The sequence below is a fragment of the Chanodichthys erythropterus genome, chromosome 9, assembly GCF_024489055.1.
Source record: "Chanodichthys erythropterus isolate Z2021 chromosome 9, ASM2448905v1, whole genome shotgun sequence".
Taxonomy (NCBI): Eukaryota; Metazoa; Chordata; class Actinopteri; order Cypriniformes; family Xenocyprididae; genus Chanodichthys; species Chanodichthys erythropterus.
The window spans coordinates 34,464,717-34,479,561 of NC_090229.1; the positions used below are offsets into that span (position 1 = coordinate 34,464,717).

A 14,845-nucleotide genomic window follows, 5' to 3' on the forward strand; every position below is an offset into this window, starting at 1 on the left:
TTCTTCCACCTCAGAAACATTGCTAAGATTCGGAATATGTTATCTAGTTCGGATGCAGAAAAGTTGGTTCATGCTTTCATGATGTCTCGACTAGATTACTGTAATGCATTATTAGCTGGTTGTCCTGCTTCCTCAATAAACAAGCTACAATTAGTACAAATGCAGCTGCTAGAGTTCTTACCAGGTCAAGAAAATATGATCATATATCACCAATATTATCATCTCTACACTGGTTACCCATTAAGTTCCGTATCAATTATAAAGTATTGCTAATGACCTATAAGGCTCTAAATGGTTTAGCTCCTGTGTACTTAACCGATCTTCTATCGCCCTACAATCCTTCACGCTCTTTAAGATCTCAAATCTCTAGACTTCTGGTTGTACCTAGGATAGCTAAGTCCACTAAAGGAGGGAGAGCATTTTCACATTTGGCTCCGAAACTCTGGAATAGCCTTCCTGATAATGTTCGGGGCTCAGACTAGATTAAAGACGCATCTTTCTAGCCAAGCATTCACATAATGCATCTCATATCAGATCAATTGCACGTATCTTTGCTTAATGTTAAGAACATCAGCTACACTAATCATTCTCCATTTGCTTTTCTCTAGTCACCTCGGGCGTGTACATCAGCTTCAGTTTGGATCCAGCCTCTTAAGAAGACCTCAGAAGACCAACACCTGTGAAGAGACAGCGCCAACTCCTGCGAGGACTTCAGAAGATGCAACATGCACATTCCCAAATTTCTATATATCCTAATGATTGTTAATATGTAATTCATTTTTCCAGGAGCTCATTGCTTCCACCTTCAAGTAAACTGCTAACAGTGTTTGTAAATTAATTGCCTAAATTATTACATTATTTGCTAACTGCATTCTTTAAATTGTGATGTTGACATGCATTCTCTGTAAAGCTGCTTTGAAACGATATGTATTGTAAAAAGGGCTATACAAATAAATATGAATTGAACTGAATTAAGTGTGAGTAATGCTGGCAAATGTAATGTTAATTATTAAACCAAACAATGTACAAAACTTTCAAAAACACTCAGCTATAGTTGGCACTGATGGCCTCATGGGCAGCGCACCAACATGTAGTGCCAATGTGCTTCGGGTAACGCAAGTTCGAGTCCCGGCTCGTGGTCCTTTCCTGGTCCCGTCACCCTCTCTCTCCCACTTTGCTTCCTGTCTAATCACTGTCCTATCATAATAAAGGCAAAAACACCAAAAATAAATCTTTAAAAAAAACAAAACACTCAACTATGTGATTATTTTATTGAGTGATAGGGAGTGGGTTCACTTAGTGACATTAAACTTAAGTTGGTGTTCACTCAGTGACACCAACTCAAACTGTTTCCCTTAGTGTGTTTTTATACGTAGAAAAGGCTAAAATTGCATTAAACCGTTTTTTTCCTGAACGATGATGTGAGCTCCTTGATTCAGCATAAATTACCTACAATGGTGACATTTTTCACAATCACGACAGAAAATCAATATACTACTCTAACTTCACTAGCAGAAAGGCAGCATGATATAAACAAACCAGACTAGAACTGAACGCAGCGTGACGGCAGCTTCACATTCTCTATATCTATTTGTTGATGGCAGTCAAATCTTTTAATTCAGTAGAAAAATCGCTCCTCTTCATAACATAAGGTTCATGTCCAAAATATGTTGTGATTTTCTGTTTCTAAACCAGCACAGTACGGATTTTTCTCCATCTCTTGCATTCTAATTTTCACTGCTTGCCCTCCACGTGAATTTTGCGAGTCAGCAGAACCACATGATTGCAAACAACCTATTAGGCTGCTGTCCCTTTAAGAACAAATGCATGGATCTAATATACTGTTACATACCCAATTTGCTCCCAGCCATTTACATTCACAGAGGATATAACAGACTGTTTATGTGAATACTCCACACAATGTGCATTTTGACATATTTGTGTGTGTATTTGACCATTCAAGCACAATAAGCTGTGAAAGAGAACTGAATTCTGGATTGCATGCATTAGAGGCGGTAGAAAGATAGAATTGTGATTCATATGTGTATCAAACCTAGAACAACTGCTCCCAAAACTACTGCCTCCCATGCTTCCATGAATGCTGTTTTTTTATCCTCATTCACGTTCTTTAATCTTTCTTCCATCCTCTGTCTCTCCTCTTCCTCTCTCTGCCTCTTCAGAGCTTCCTTGTACATCTCATTTGTACACAAGAAAAGGTTCTATATACAACCTAAAAAGGTTCTATCAGGCGCTTCATATATGGAACCCCTAAAATGTTCTCTATAGAACTCTTTTTAAGGGTTCAACCAAAAGAACCCTTTAGGGTTCTTTATTGCCAGGAAAAAGGTTCTATATAGAACCTTTTATGGGTTCATTTTATTGATTTAGTTTTTAATTTATTTTAATTAAATTGTATGAATTAACCTGCTTATATAGTTACTTTATCACTAGAAAATACCCATAAGCATAACACATCAAAATAATATGTAATCGTTTAAGACATTTTTATTAGCATTTACAATGACACAAGCAATATAAAACACACTGCAATTCATAGAGCAATAGTTAGAAGAGTTAACATAAATAAACGTTTCTAAAAAAAAATGAACTAAAAGACTAGCTAGTAGAATTGTGTTTAAATTCATAAGCGTTAAATGATCATTTAACATTCAGATAAGCATTTAAACAATAAAAACAAATGACCCATGACAAAAGTGAGAAAATTAATATCTCTTACATTATTTTAATTACATTTGCCTAAATCCTTGATATTTTTACACACCTTACATGTTTTTTTCAAGAATCGAAAAGAAGAAATGTGGTTTACGGTGCTATTCTCTGCCAGGAGGTTTGTCATTTCTTACATGAATTCCTGAAAACTCTGTTTAAAAACAGTTGTGGACTGATCAATAATGGTGGCGAGAGTTCAGGTTATATCCTAATACACTTTTCTTTGCACTGTAGATTGTATTGGACCTAGAAAACGCATAAGAAAACAATGTTTCAGGAGCAGTCAAATCATGTGATCACTGTACAGCCAGACTGCACTGTTATAAACATGAATTTAAGAGAAACCCCGAAGAACAAGAGAGGAGCTGATGAAGATGTTTCTTCTGTGGATATAGCTGTATTTGGTGTTTGCAGTTATAGCACACTTTTTTTTTCTGAATTGAAGGCCTAATTTATGCTAAACACTGTATTTGGTTCTTGAAGATGCATTATGAAATGAAGAGTGCAGGAGAAAAGAAAGAGGAAGAAGAAGAAGTGGTGGAGGAGGCTGACCTCTTTCTTCAGAGCTGCCAAAAAACATCCTCCAGAGAGCAGCTCAGGTCAGGGAGAGGTGAAGCTGCAGCAGGATGAGGGGGAGAAGAGGAAGGTAGCATGGGCAGGAAGAAGTGTGGTAAATGACACGACTTAAGAGAATCTAAATTACTACATCTATATTTGACCATGTAATAACGTATACTATCAATACAATCACATACAATATCAAATACACATCAGTAAATATTATACCAAAATCCACATCCATGCCATGATGAGATCTTTACTCCATGACATTAATGTACAAATGTTAAAACCCTAAATATATTCTCTATTCAATTTTACAGGAAATTTAGAGTAGTTTTCGATAAGACACTTCTCTCACGTCAGTGAAGTGTCATGTTATTTTATTTTTTAATAGACTACATCTTCTGCCGCTACAGTGTTGGCGAACAGCTTGGGAAAGGCGGTTTTGGTGTGGTGTAAGAAGGGAGACGTTTGGATGATGATCTTAAAGTAAGTAAAAATAAATAACACATCATCAAGCCATATGTTTGCTCTGTCTCATCGTCCTCTTGTACTCTACATCCTCTTAGTGTGTCTTTTAATTTTTTTCATTAGTTGGCTTTGAAATATGTCACAAAGACCAGGGACACGGAATGTTTATTAATTGTAAGTACATTACACTACAAAACATCTAATTTTAATAACAAATCACTGTTGGAAAACCACCTCCATCTACTGAAGATGAAAATTGTTTGTCTTCTAGCCTGATCATCCAAACCCCCTTCCAATAGAGATCGCCCTCACCATCCTGGCGAATAAAGGTCCCAGCGTGCCAGAGATCATCAGGCTGCTGGACTGGCAGGACCACCCTGACCACTTCGTAATGGTCCTCAAATGTCCCTTTCCCTGTGAGGATCTTGTTCAGTTCATGAAGCGTCACGGTGGGAGACTCAATGAAGAGAAAACGAGGCAAATCATGCGGCAGGCGACTCAAGCTGCAAACATGTGCTGTCTTCGTGGAGTCCTCCAACGAGACATAAAACTGAACAACCTCCTTATTAACAGTGAGACATCTGAAGTCAAGCTGATTGATTTCGGATGTGGGGACATGTTGAGGACTTCGCCATACAGGTCATTCTCTGGTATGTGTTGTCACTCAAAGCTGCAGTTTGGCACTTGACGAGTTACGAGGTAAATCAAACTTACACATCAAACAAAATCTCTTTCCTCCAGGCACAGGAGTGTACTCCCCTCCAGAGTACCATGAGAGGGGGATGTATTATGGCAGGCAGGCGACGGCATGGTCACTTGGGATTTTGATGTTCGCAATGTTATGCGGACATTACCCAAGTGACTATGACCTGCTGCTCCTTAAACGGAAGCTCTGGTCCAAACCTGGCCTGTCAACAGGTGAGATCATTCAGAATCATACAAAACGTCTTAACATGATCAAATAGAGTAGTTGTAAAGTTTAAGGTAATAATCAGATGTCCCTCCCGTCTTCCTGCACAGTGCTGTCATTTACTCAGGGCTCTCCTGCAGGACAAGCTAAGTCGACGACTTGGACTGGGGCTAATCCTGTCCCACAACTGGTTTAAGGTAGTGAACCCTAGATCGGCTAAAAAATCATTTATTTTCTCATGGGAAGACATTGCCAAGTCTTATTTCTGTTTTGTTTCAGGTCGTTGCATAAGGCCACTCCAGTTGGCGTCTCTTATGGCAGCTTGGCTTCTTGCGGGCTGCAATGGGAGACGCTTCCATCCCTCCTCTCGCCTTCGCGTCTTGCGGGGTGAGCAAGCCTTGCATTGCGTCTTGTGCCTTGGCTTGAGGGAGCAGTATTTGCGTCTGGCGGTACTGCTTCCGGAGGGCTGGGAGATGCTTCCATCCCTCCTCTCGCCTTTGCGTCTTGCGGGCGAGCAAGCCTTGCGTTGTGTCTTGTGCCTTGGCTTGAGGAAGCAGTATTTGCGTCTGGCGGTACTGCTCCAGGAGGGATGTGTAGCTCCCTTCTCAACCACCTTGATGCCAGCCACAGGTACTAAAGAGATTTCCAGACCAGTCTGTCAATGCCTCCTCAATGCCAGTGCTCTCAGCAAGTCCTGTCACAGGCACCCTAATGGTGTTGTTGCCTCCACAGATATTCCTGCAAGCACCAAAGGCTGTCTGGTCCCAGATATTCCAGTCATTCCAGCCTGTCAAACCTCAGAGATTCCTCCTATGGCCACTCAAAAGGTTTCTGTGATGGCCACCTCATGTCTGCTCCAGTCACTCAAGAGGTTCCTGCCCAGGTTCCTTGTCTTGGCTAACTCTCTCTGTCTCAACCGCCCTGATGCCAGTACTCCCAGTTTTGGCAGCCCCAGTGATTCCTGCCACAGACACTTCAAAGGCGGCTCCTGTTGTTTCCTCAAGATCGTCTCAGTCACCTTGGTCTCTAAGCTTCCTGTCATGACTGCCTGGTCCTAGACGTTCATGTCACGGCTGCCACAGATGTCCGGGTATCAGAGCTCCCCATTTCATCTACTACTGGTGTCAGAGCTCTTGGTGTCCAACCAGCCAGTAAAAGCAAATCTGAAATAAAAAAAATTAAAATTAATGTTTACATTTAATCATTTTGGGAAATCATTTTGTACTTACTAATTAATGCAGGTAAGTAAAAGTGTAGATCTTTAAATCTATTTATAATATAAAATCTTTAAGACAAATATGTAAAATATTCCACAACATTATTGATTTGGCTTGATTATATGTCAACAAATAAAAATGCAGCATCATTTCTCTAAATAATTTGAAATGTAGGGACATTTTAATAAAACATGAGGTTATTCATAAAATAGTTTTTCTCAGTTATCTGTACTATAATAATGTATTTCCATTCTGTTTGTCACACCAAAGGAAACAATGCATACACGATAAACAAAGCTGTGTTTGGATAAGGTGTTTAATTTCTTTTGTCTTTGAAACAAACAAGAAGTGCAAAAGACAAAAGAAATTATTCGTAATAATAAACGGATGATTAAAAATTAGTTTATAAAATGTGTTTTTTAATAAAAAAGAAAGAGGGATCTTACACATTAATAGTGCACTTACTAAATTTGTATCCTTCAAAAAGAAAATAAATAAAAGAAATTGACAAATCCATTTTTAAATGACGTACACATGACATGCAAGCTCCAGCCATACAGGTAAACAGGGCCTAAAATTAACAATTTTAAAATTAACCAACCACCAAATGAGAGTAAAAATCGGTGTTAATGAGTATATGAAACTGTGTCAATCGTCAGTTGGCCGGTAACATTTTCTACATTTTCATTTCTAATAATGCATTGTTGTGAGAACATGAACGTGAACAAACATGAATGACGCTTGGGACAGTGCTTCATCATCACAAAAGTTTAAGCTTTGCCAATTTAAATATTCAAGTGCAACAAGATGCAAAAGGGAACTCAATTTGTTTCTCGTGCACTGTGTAGGAAGCTTAGTGTGCGCATTTTGTGCAAACATTTGTGTAAACATATGGCTTGAGTGAATGTAAACACTGTGCAGTATCAGTATATTGGATCTGTGCATTAATTCTTAAAGTGACAGCAGCCTAATATTTCTGCTGCTGCCTGTGTTTTTAATGTTAATCAAACAAAAAAAGGTAAAGGAAAAAAAAAAATCACTCTAAAAAGCTAAAATGTTGGTGTCATAAATGGCTATTTTTGCAAAACCAGTTCAATGGCCAGTAAAAAATATGTCACCGGCCACTAACAGGTGTGGCAAAAACTTTTATGCCCTGCAGGTAAGTGTTCCAGAAAAAGCTGTTCAATTCTACATCAGGTTATTGTTTAAAAGCAAACCGTTTTAATGAAAATACTATTATATATGACCGATTACTAGGGCTGGGTATCGTTCAAAAATGTTAGATACCGAGACGATACCGATACCTTGACTTCGATACCGATACCTAAACGATACCTTTTTCGATACCAATTTTATAAAATCTGTTTAAACAAGATTACATAACCTCAAAAAAATCTTTGGTTTTATATTTTAACTTTGTTGACTTTTTTCAGACTCAAAGACTCATCTCCTGAGCCACTGCGGGGAATAATAAAAAAGCACAAATTAACAAAATTTACCCAACACTAAATCACTCAGCAAATGTTCTTCTTCAAAAAATTAATTATTATTAACAAGATCAAAGCGGAAGTAAGAGTGACGCAAGTTTGTTGCGTCTTACCGTGAAATAAGAGTTCTGTGTCTTTATTAAAATCAACACATTAATGATTCATCTCTCATCCACCCGCAATTAATTTGAATGTTATTTTTTTATTACTTGGCCCGACCCGCAGATTATCCGCAGTATCAGGAGGACGCTGATACCCCTTTTTCAGCAGAATTGTTCGCGTTCTGGAGCCAGAGGCAGAGCCTGTGCTCGTGCAGGCGAACGAGCCTGTCACGAACCGGTCGCGTGTTTCCATAGACTTGAGGGACGAACGCTGATGTAAAGCTGCTGTGTGTTGTACCTGTCCATAACTAGTCTAAAAAACATCGCGCGTTCCGCTGTTTCTGCAGGCAGTGCGACACTTTTGTTTTCTGTTAACAGTATCTGTAGTGAACCGGCTGCTCACATAAACAGCCGTTTCTCACCCGTACATTCGGAGATAAACTGAAAACGAAACCGTTGATTCACTCGCCCTCTCGTACATAGGGTCTCTCTCGCGCGTATAGTTTTATATATTTAAATATAATGTAGCGCAACGTTACTTGCTCCTCAACGAGACAGCGCAAGCATTTCTCCGCCCCTCTACTCGGCTCCATTCTGAGGTACCGAAATTTGGTACCGAATGACAAGACACTTTTCGATACTCGATAGTATCGAGGCAGTTCGATCGGTACCTAAAAAGTATCGAGTTCGGTACCCAGCCCTATCGATTACAAATTGTAATCAAACTTGGATTTAAAGATATGGAAACTGTAGTAAAAAAAATCCGGCAGCCTGTCAGCTGTAGACACCGAGAGATTGTGAGTCAGAAGTAAGCACTAGAAAAGAGAACAAAACACACATTAAACACCACAGACCCTTACTCAACTGAAAAAAAATATGTACAAAGACATACACAGCAACTCAAAAATACGCAGTGCTCATTATATAACACACATGAGACTTAGTCTTTTCTGTTGAGATGATCACATTATACTCTACAGTGAGGTAAAAATAATTTGTGTAAAACAGTGTAGGCCTAATATATTTTATATACCAAAAAGTGTTGGAATGGAAATCATTTAGCATAATTAGAATTAATTATCCATGGGTGTTATATATTTTTATGTTTACTATGTGTAATTTAGTTTACCAACATGTTAACCGACAAACTAAACTGAAATCAGTTGAGAGTTGAGTGTCCCGTGTTTGGATGACACACATTTCAAATCCATCTTCCAGTTATCCAAATTCAGTTGTGATACAGCTTTAATAAGCAAGGGAGCTCACTAGATTTTAAAACGAGTATACTACAAGTATATGAACTCTGATCTGGTGAAGCGCGCCAGCGTCCCGAGCCCCACAATTCCTGTTAGGCCGTACATGCAGAGCAAGATGGTGCCAATGATTACATCAGCTCACAGGACGTACGACTGCCAAATGACAAAATAAAGCGCCAGCAGCACTGTGGCGATCAGATTTAAACCTGTGTAGCCCTCACTTTCTTATAGCTTAACCCTGACTCCAGAGGTAGAGAGACTAACGTGAAAACAATTAAATTGTTTTTACAAAACAATAAAAGGATATCGCCAGACTCACCCCTGTACACCCTCAGGACCTCAAGACCGCCATAAGAAACATCAGACACATGTCTAGAGCGAGTCGCCCACCAGTGTAACTCAACACATGAGCTGTTAAAAACCACAAGATACGCATGCGTTTTCATCTCTGAAATTTTGTACACCTCTTCTTAACAAGACAAAAATGTATGGAGTGTTGTTCACTTGCCTAACAATCAGAGCAGTACACAATGAGATAGATAGCTGATAGTTTGAACACGGATTCATGCATGAACGCTTTGAGGCGTTTTATAAGTTAGAAGAGGACTGGTGTCAGTTGCGTGTTCAGACAATGGCAAAAATTTTGTCACCGCAGAAAGAGAATTGCGAGAAGCACTGAGAAACCTGGACCATAACAAAATTGAAAATGCCATGGTACAGAAAGGGATTAAATGGATCTTCAACAGTCCAGCTGGTTCTCATCAAGGTGGGGTTTGGGAGCATCTAATCCGATACTTGGTGCTCTCTCTTCATTCCATCATGTGTGAGGTGGAAAGCATCATCAACAACAGACCAATAACTAGTATCTCAGAAGATCCAAATGACCTTGAGCCACTTTTTTTATCCACAAAACCTTTGCTCTCTAGAAACCATGTCAGTTTGGGTTGAAATTATTTGAAGTTCAAGTATTAGCATTATAAACACTGAATTAATACCAACATATGAAATTAAAATAAGGACCTGCATCAGAAAAATAGACATTTAATATATAACAAGGCATCTGTTTTGTTCAGAGGTTAAACATGTTAAGTTAAGTGAGTTATCTGCAGTATTCCATTCAGTTATCATGGATCAATGTGCAAGCCAGAGAAAGTTTGAGTTTAAAGTTAAACTTAATGTGTTTTGATTGAAATGTGTATTGTTTCGATTGAAATCATTGTTTTTCCAAATTCTCTAGGCATGATTGTTTATATTTACAGTTCTGGTTTGAATTTAAAAATTAAAATCAATAATCACAATCAAGTACTTCTGTTCTTATGTTTAGATAATCTAGTGTGACAACTTACTCGCCGATGGGGCAAATTGTCACAAGTGCACATTCTCTATTCAACAGTCTACAACTTCGTAATGAGATAAGATATGAAAATGTAATAAATACAACAAGACTTCTGTGCCCAAGACTTCCTTCTTTCATTTGGTATGAAATTTATACCATTGTAATGTATGGTGCTCAGATAGACATTGTGAAAACTGTGACAACTTACCACGCACTCCCCTACTGTTTATCCTTGAGGAATGCATACCGTGAATCTGCAGGGATTTCTGTGGCCAAGATTTTACACTGCTTACAGGGACCATCTTCACGGTCTGCGAATTTCCCCACAACCTTACTGGCCATATATCCAGCTATGTAAACCCGTACACTTCCATCATGGTCAAAGGCAGATGCTGGTGGTGAAACTAGTGGCCTCATCTCACTCAGCAGGTCCAGGACACGTTTTGGTAGGACACCCTCAGGGATGTTGATCAGACCCCAGCACAGCATTACTGTTCTGGAAAAACAAAATACATACAAATTTATTTATTTATTTATTTATTTATTTATTTGGAACCCCATTAGCTTCCACGAATGGTCGCTAATCTTCCTGAGGTCCATTTTACAAAATCAAAACATATTATATACAATCACATCACACTTTTTACAATATGTTAGCAAAAGAATAAATACAATTCAATTTGAATCATTACACTTAATTTCCATTACAGATCATACATTTTTTCACCATCTTTTTAAAATAATATCTGTTGCTTATTTGTCTTATACACATTGACAGTTGATTCCAAGCTACCGAGGATCTAAATAATACAGTTCTCCTCATACAATTTGACTGTGCAAAGGGAACAACTAAATCACCAGAGCTGACCTGCCGAGTAATATGTTGGTGGCAATACCCACTGTACACCAATTTATCCACAAAAAATCTGGGATTGTTTTTATAGATGGCATTATGCATGTAGCACAGAAGACTTATCTTTAATTTATCCTGTACCTTCAGCCATACTAATATAGTGTGCATCTCATTCACACTGGTCCTGTACGAACAGCCAAGAGCTACCCTGGCAGCTCTATTCTGTGCAAGTTTAAGTTTTTTCAAGTGCTCCTGTGTAGCACTGGACCAAATAACTGAGCAGTACTCCAGGTGTGACAAGACCAGAGACTGGACAACTGTTCTCATGACTGAGGGTGGACAAAACGGCACACACTTCCTAGACAAAGCAATGCCTCTGCCCATCCTGGAAACAATATGATTTATTTGATCAGTCCATGAGAGCTGATTATCCAGCTTGACACCCAAGAGTTTAGTTTTAGTAACCTGCTCAACCGAAGTTGTATCAATAGTCAAATTTAGGTTACAAGGTTTATTTAACAAATGTTTAGTACCAAAAACGATACATTTGGTTTTGAAAATATTTAGAACTAATTTGTTCAAATTAACCCAGTTGATAATCAAATTTAATTGGTTTTGAAGGTTCAGACTTAGATTGGTGATTGAAGGAGATGCACAAAATAAAGTTGCATCATCTGCATACAGTACAACTTCTGCATTTCTAACAACATGGGGCAAATCATTCACAAAAATTGAAAATAAAAGTGGACCCAAACAGCTGCCCTGTGGAATACCGCATGATATACATTTACTGTCAGAAAAACTACCATTAAAAAATACTTGCTGAGTTCTGCCATTAAGATAACTCCTTATCAGTGAAACAGACAATTGTGAGAACCCATAATACTTGAGCTTTGACAACAGAATATCATGGTCAATTACATCAAATGCAGCTGTAAAATCTAAAAGTACTGCACCAACAAGTCTTTTGTCCTCCATATATGTAAGCCACTGATTGACCATATGCACTAATGCGGTGTTAGTTGAATGGCCTGGTCTATAGGCATGCTGTGAACTAGTAAGCAAATCATTTAATTTAAAGTACTCTAGCATTTGATTAAAAAGTAACCTTTCAAATATTTTGCTTAATACAGGAAGAATATGAATTGGTCTACAATTAGAAGGAGAAAACCCTGCCTTATCCTCTTTAAGTAAAGGTACAATTTTAGACTGTTTCCATAGCTTAGGAAACACTCCGCTGAGTACTGATCTATTAAAGATATGACATATTGGTTTGCACAAAATATTTGCAACAATTTTAAAAATTTTGCCATCAAGATGATCAGTACCAGACGTTTTCTCATCAGATAAAGAAAGAAGCAACTTCTTAACATTGTCCTCACTAAAAGTATAAAATGACAAGGAGCAAGTTTTCCCTCTCATAATAGATCTAACATTGTCACAAGGAGATTCAATATCTAGCATTGTCATACAAGATCTTAATTGTTCTACTTTGCATATAAAAAAAATATTCAAATGATTGGCAATATCATATGGTTTACTAATAATGTCACCATCATTAGTCTCCATGTACATATTCAAATTATTTGGCTTTTTACACATCAATTCCTGTAATACTTTCCACAATTGTTTGCTATCATTCATAGAATTGGAGATTTTTTGTCCATAATATGCTTTCTTTTTTATGTTATTTAATTTTGTAGCTTTGTTTCTCAACTTGCGATAATGTGCTCTATCTACATCACATTTTGATTTGAAGGCCAGATCTTTGACATCGTCCCTTTGCCTCATGAGGGACATTAGCTCTTCATCTAACCATGGAGCGCTGTTGATTTTTATAGATCTTTTCCGGAGAGGTGCATGTTTGTTAACTATTTTACTAAAAGTGTCCATAAAAATGTTAAGAGAAGCATTTACATCCTCCTCCTGAAGAGCTGCAGAACAATTTGAATTATTGACCTCATCAACAAACAGGCTGGGATTAAAGTTTTTATACAATCTACGATACATGATCACTTCACTCTTATTAAAAAAAAAAAAAAAAAAAAAAAAAAACCTTGACTGTTAAAATAATCACCTAATTATTTAAACCTAAAAATGACCTCTGCACATGATCCTTCCACCAGATACATGATCAAACCAACAAATATTAATCATTAGGTTTACCTGATGATATTTCACAAATAAAATTAAATGTGTTATGAGAATTTCCATTAAGATTAAGTGCAGGCTTATTTACAGAGGATTGCATTTGATATGTTTCTCCACTCTTTTAATCGGGTTTTCTCTTTAATTTTACCCCTCTCTGTATATTTTAGTTATCACTGACTCCTTATTAACACCAGCCTACCTAGTCATCTTTGGCCCGTTTACTTTCCTCATTTTACAGTTTGTTTTTGCTTTTGGCATGTCTTTATATATTTTATAGTCTGTTTAACCCCTTGTGTTAATGCATAATTAGTGACAATAAACCAATTCTGATTCTGAGTTGCCTAGACCTCATGTTCTTGTAGATAGCTGGTCCTGTCGGAGTACTCTCCCTGACCTGACTCAGAAGTCAAGTGGATGACCACAGAGCAGTCCATTGGTTCTCCTTGATGAATAAAAATAAAGCTGAGAGCTTATCCCCATCAAAGATGCATTCCTGAGATGCAGCAACCACCTGGCACACCTGTAAAAGACAGCATTGTAGGGTACATGACATTTTCAATACTAAATGAACAAGAACTGCTGAGGAAGTAGAAAAACAGGATAGGCCTACATTCATTCTAAATCAAGAAGGGAATAAGCCTAAAGCCAGTCTGTTTAGTCTATTATCATTTAAATATGCATTGCAGGTAAGTATAAATATGACTACTACATATATTTTGTCCAGTGCAGAGGTCATTTTTAGGTTTAAATAATTAGGAGATTATTTTAACAGTCAAGGTTTTTTTTTTTTTTTTTTTTTTTTTAATAAGAGTGAAGTGATATTAATTTCATCTGACGTTATAATAACGTTAGACCATTTCCCGGGAGGTAGCGTTACACTTAACGTTACATACAAAATAAGTGATCATAAAATGCATGAATTCAGCAAACTAATCTTATAAGATAACTCAGAGGCATATATGTATGTATCTATGACTAGGACATGGAGCTCCTAAAAAGGAATTACATTTACTACTAGACAAAAAAAAAAAAAAAAAAAAACAGTTAAAGTTAGCAACTAAGATAACGCTAGCATGTTCCACTTCAAAACACACAATATTTCTACACTTTTTTAAAAAAAATAATTACCTGTCAGGGTCTTTGGGAAAACGATGAAAGGCAACATTTGTACTATCACACTGATAGTCGCAGTGGATTGCCGAACATTGTGTTCTTTTATTCCACCCTGACTTTAACTTCTCTTTCGTTGTTATTGTTTCTGTGTGTCTGTGCTGTTATCCGGTAAGAATATTCACCCCAAAATGGTGGCCGCGCTACAAATGCGCCACCTCGTGGCTGCTCCCCAAAATGTATCGAAGTGTTGCCTCCTGGTCGCCTCTTGGGTTCTGGGTCATTCTACAGAAACGTCCACTTTTGGTATGACAAAATGTCTTAAAATGTATTTCTTTTTTTAACATAAAACTTACACATAAACTTAGACCACATTATTATATTGTACATTATTGAAATATAAAAAAATTGTAATCCTAAAGTGTTTTTCAAGTGTAATATTTCTGTAAAGTCTAGGGACAGAAAAGTGGACGTTTCTGTAGAATGACCCTTCTACGCTCTTTGCTCTCATTCAAACAGTAGAGCACCACTCGCGTTGTTTTTGTTAAAGGTGCTAAAGAGGATCTTTTCGTCGACTGAGAAACCAAAGAATGTTAGTGAGTTTTTGAAATGAGCACATGCGTAAGAACAACCCCCCTCCTTCACAGCTCGTTTCGAGGGAA

The 14,845-nt window shown here is 37.7% G+C and overlaps 1 pseudogene; it reads left to right on the forward strand.

Annotated features, from left to right (window-relative positions):
- Nucleotides 1-3,058: 3,058 nt before the first annotated feature.
- On the forward strand, nucleotides 3,059-10,558 carry LOC137026488 (serine/threonine-protein kinase pim-1-like; annotated as a pseudogene).
- Nucleotides 10,559-14,845: the final 4,287 nt, after the last annotated feature.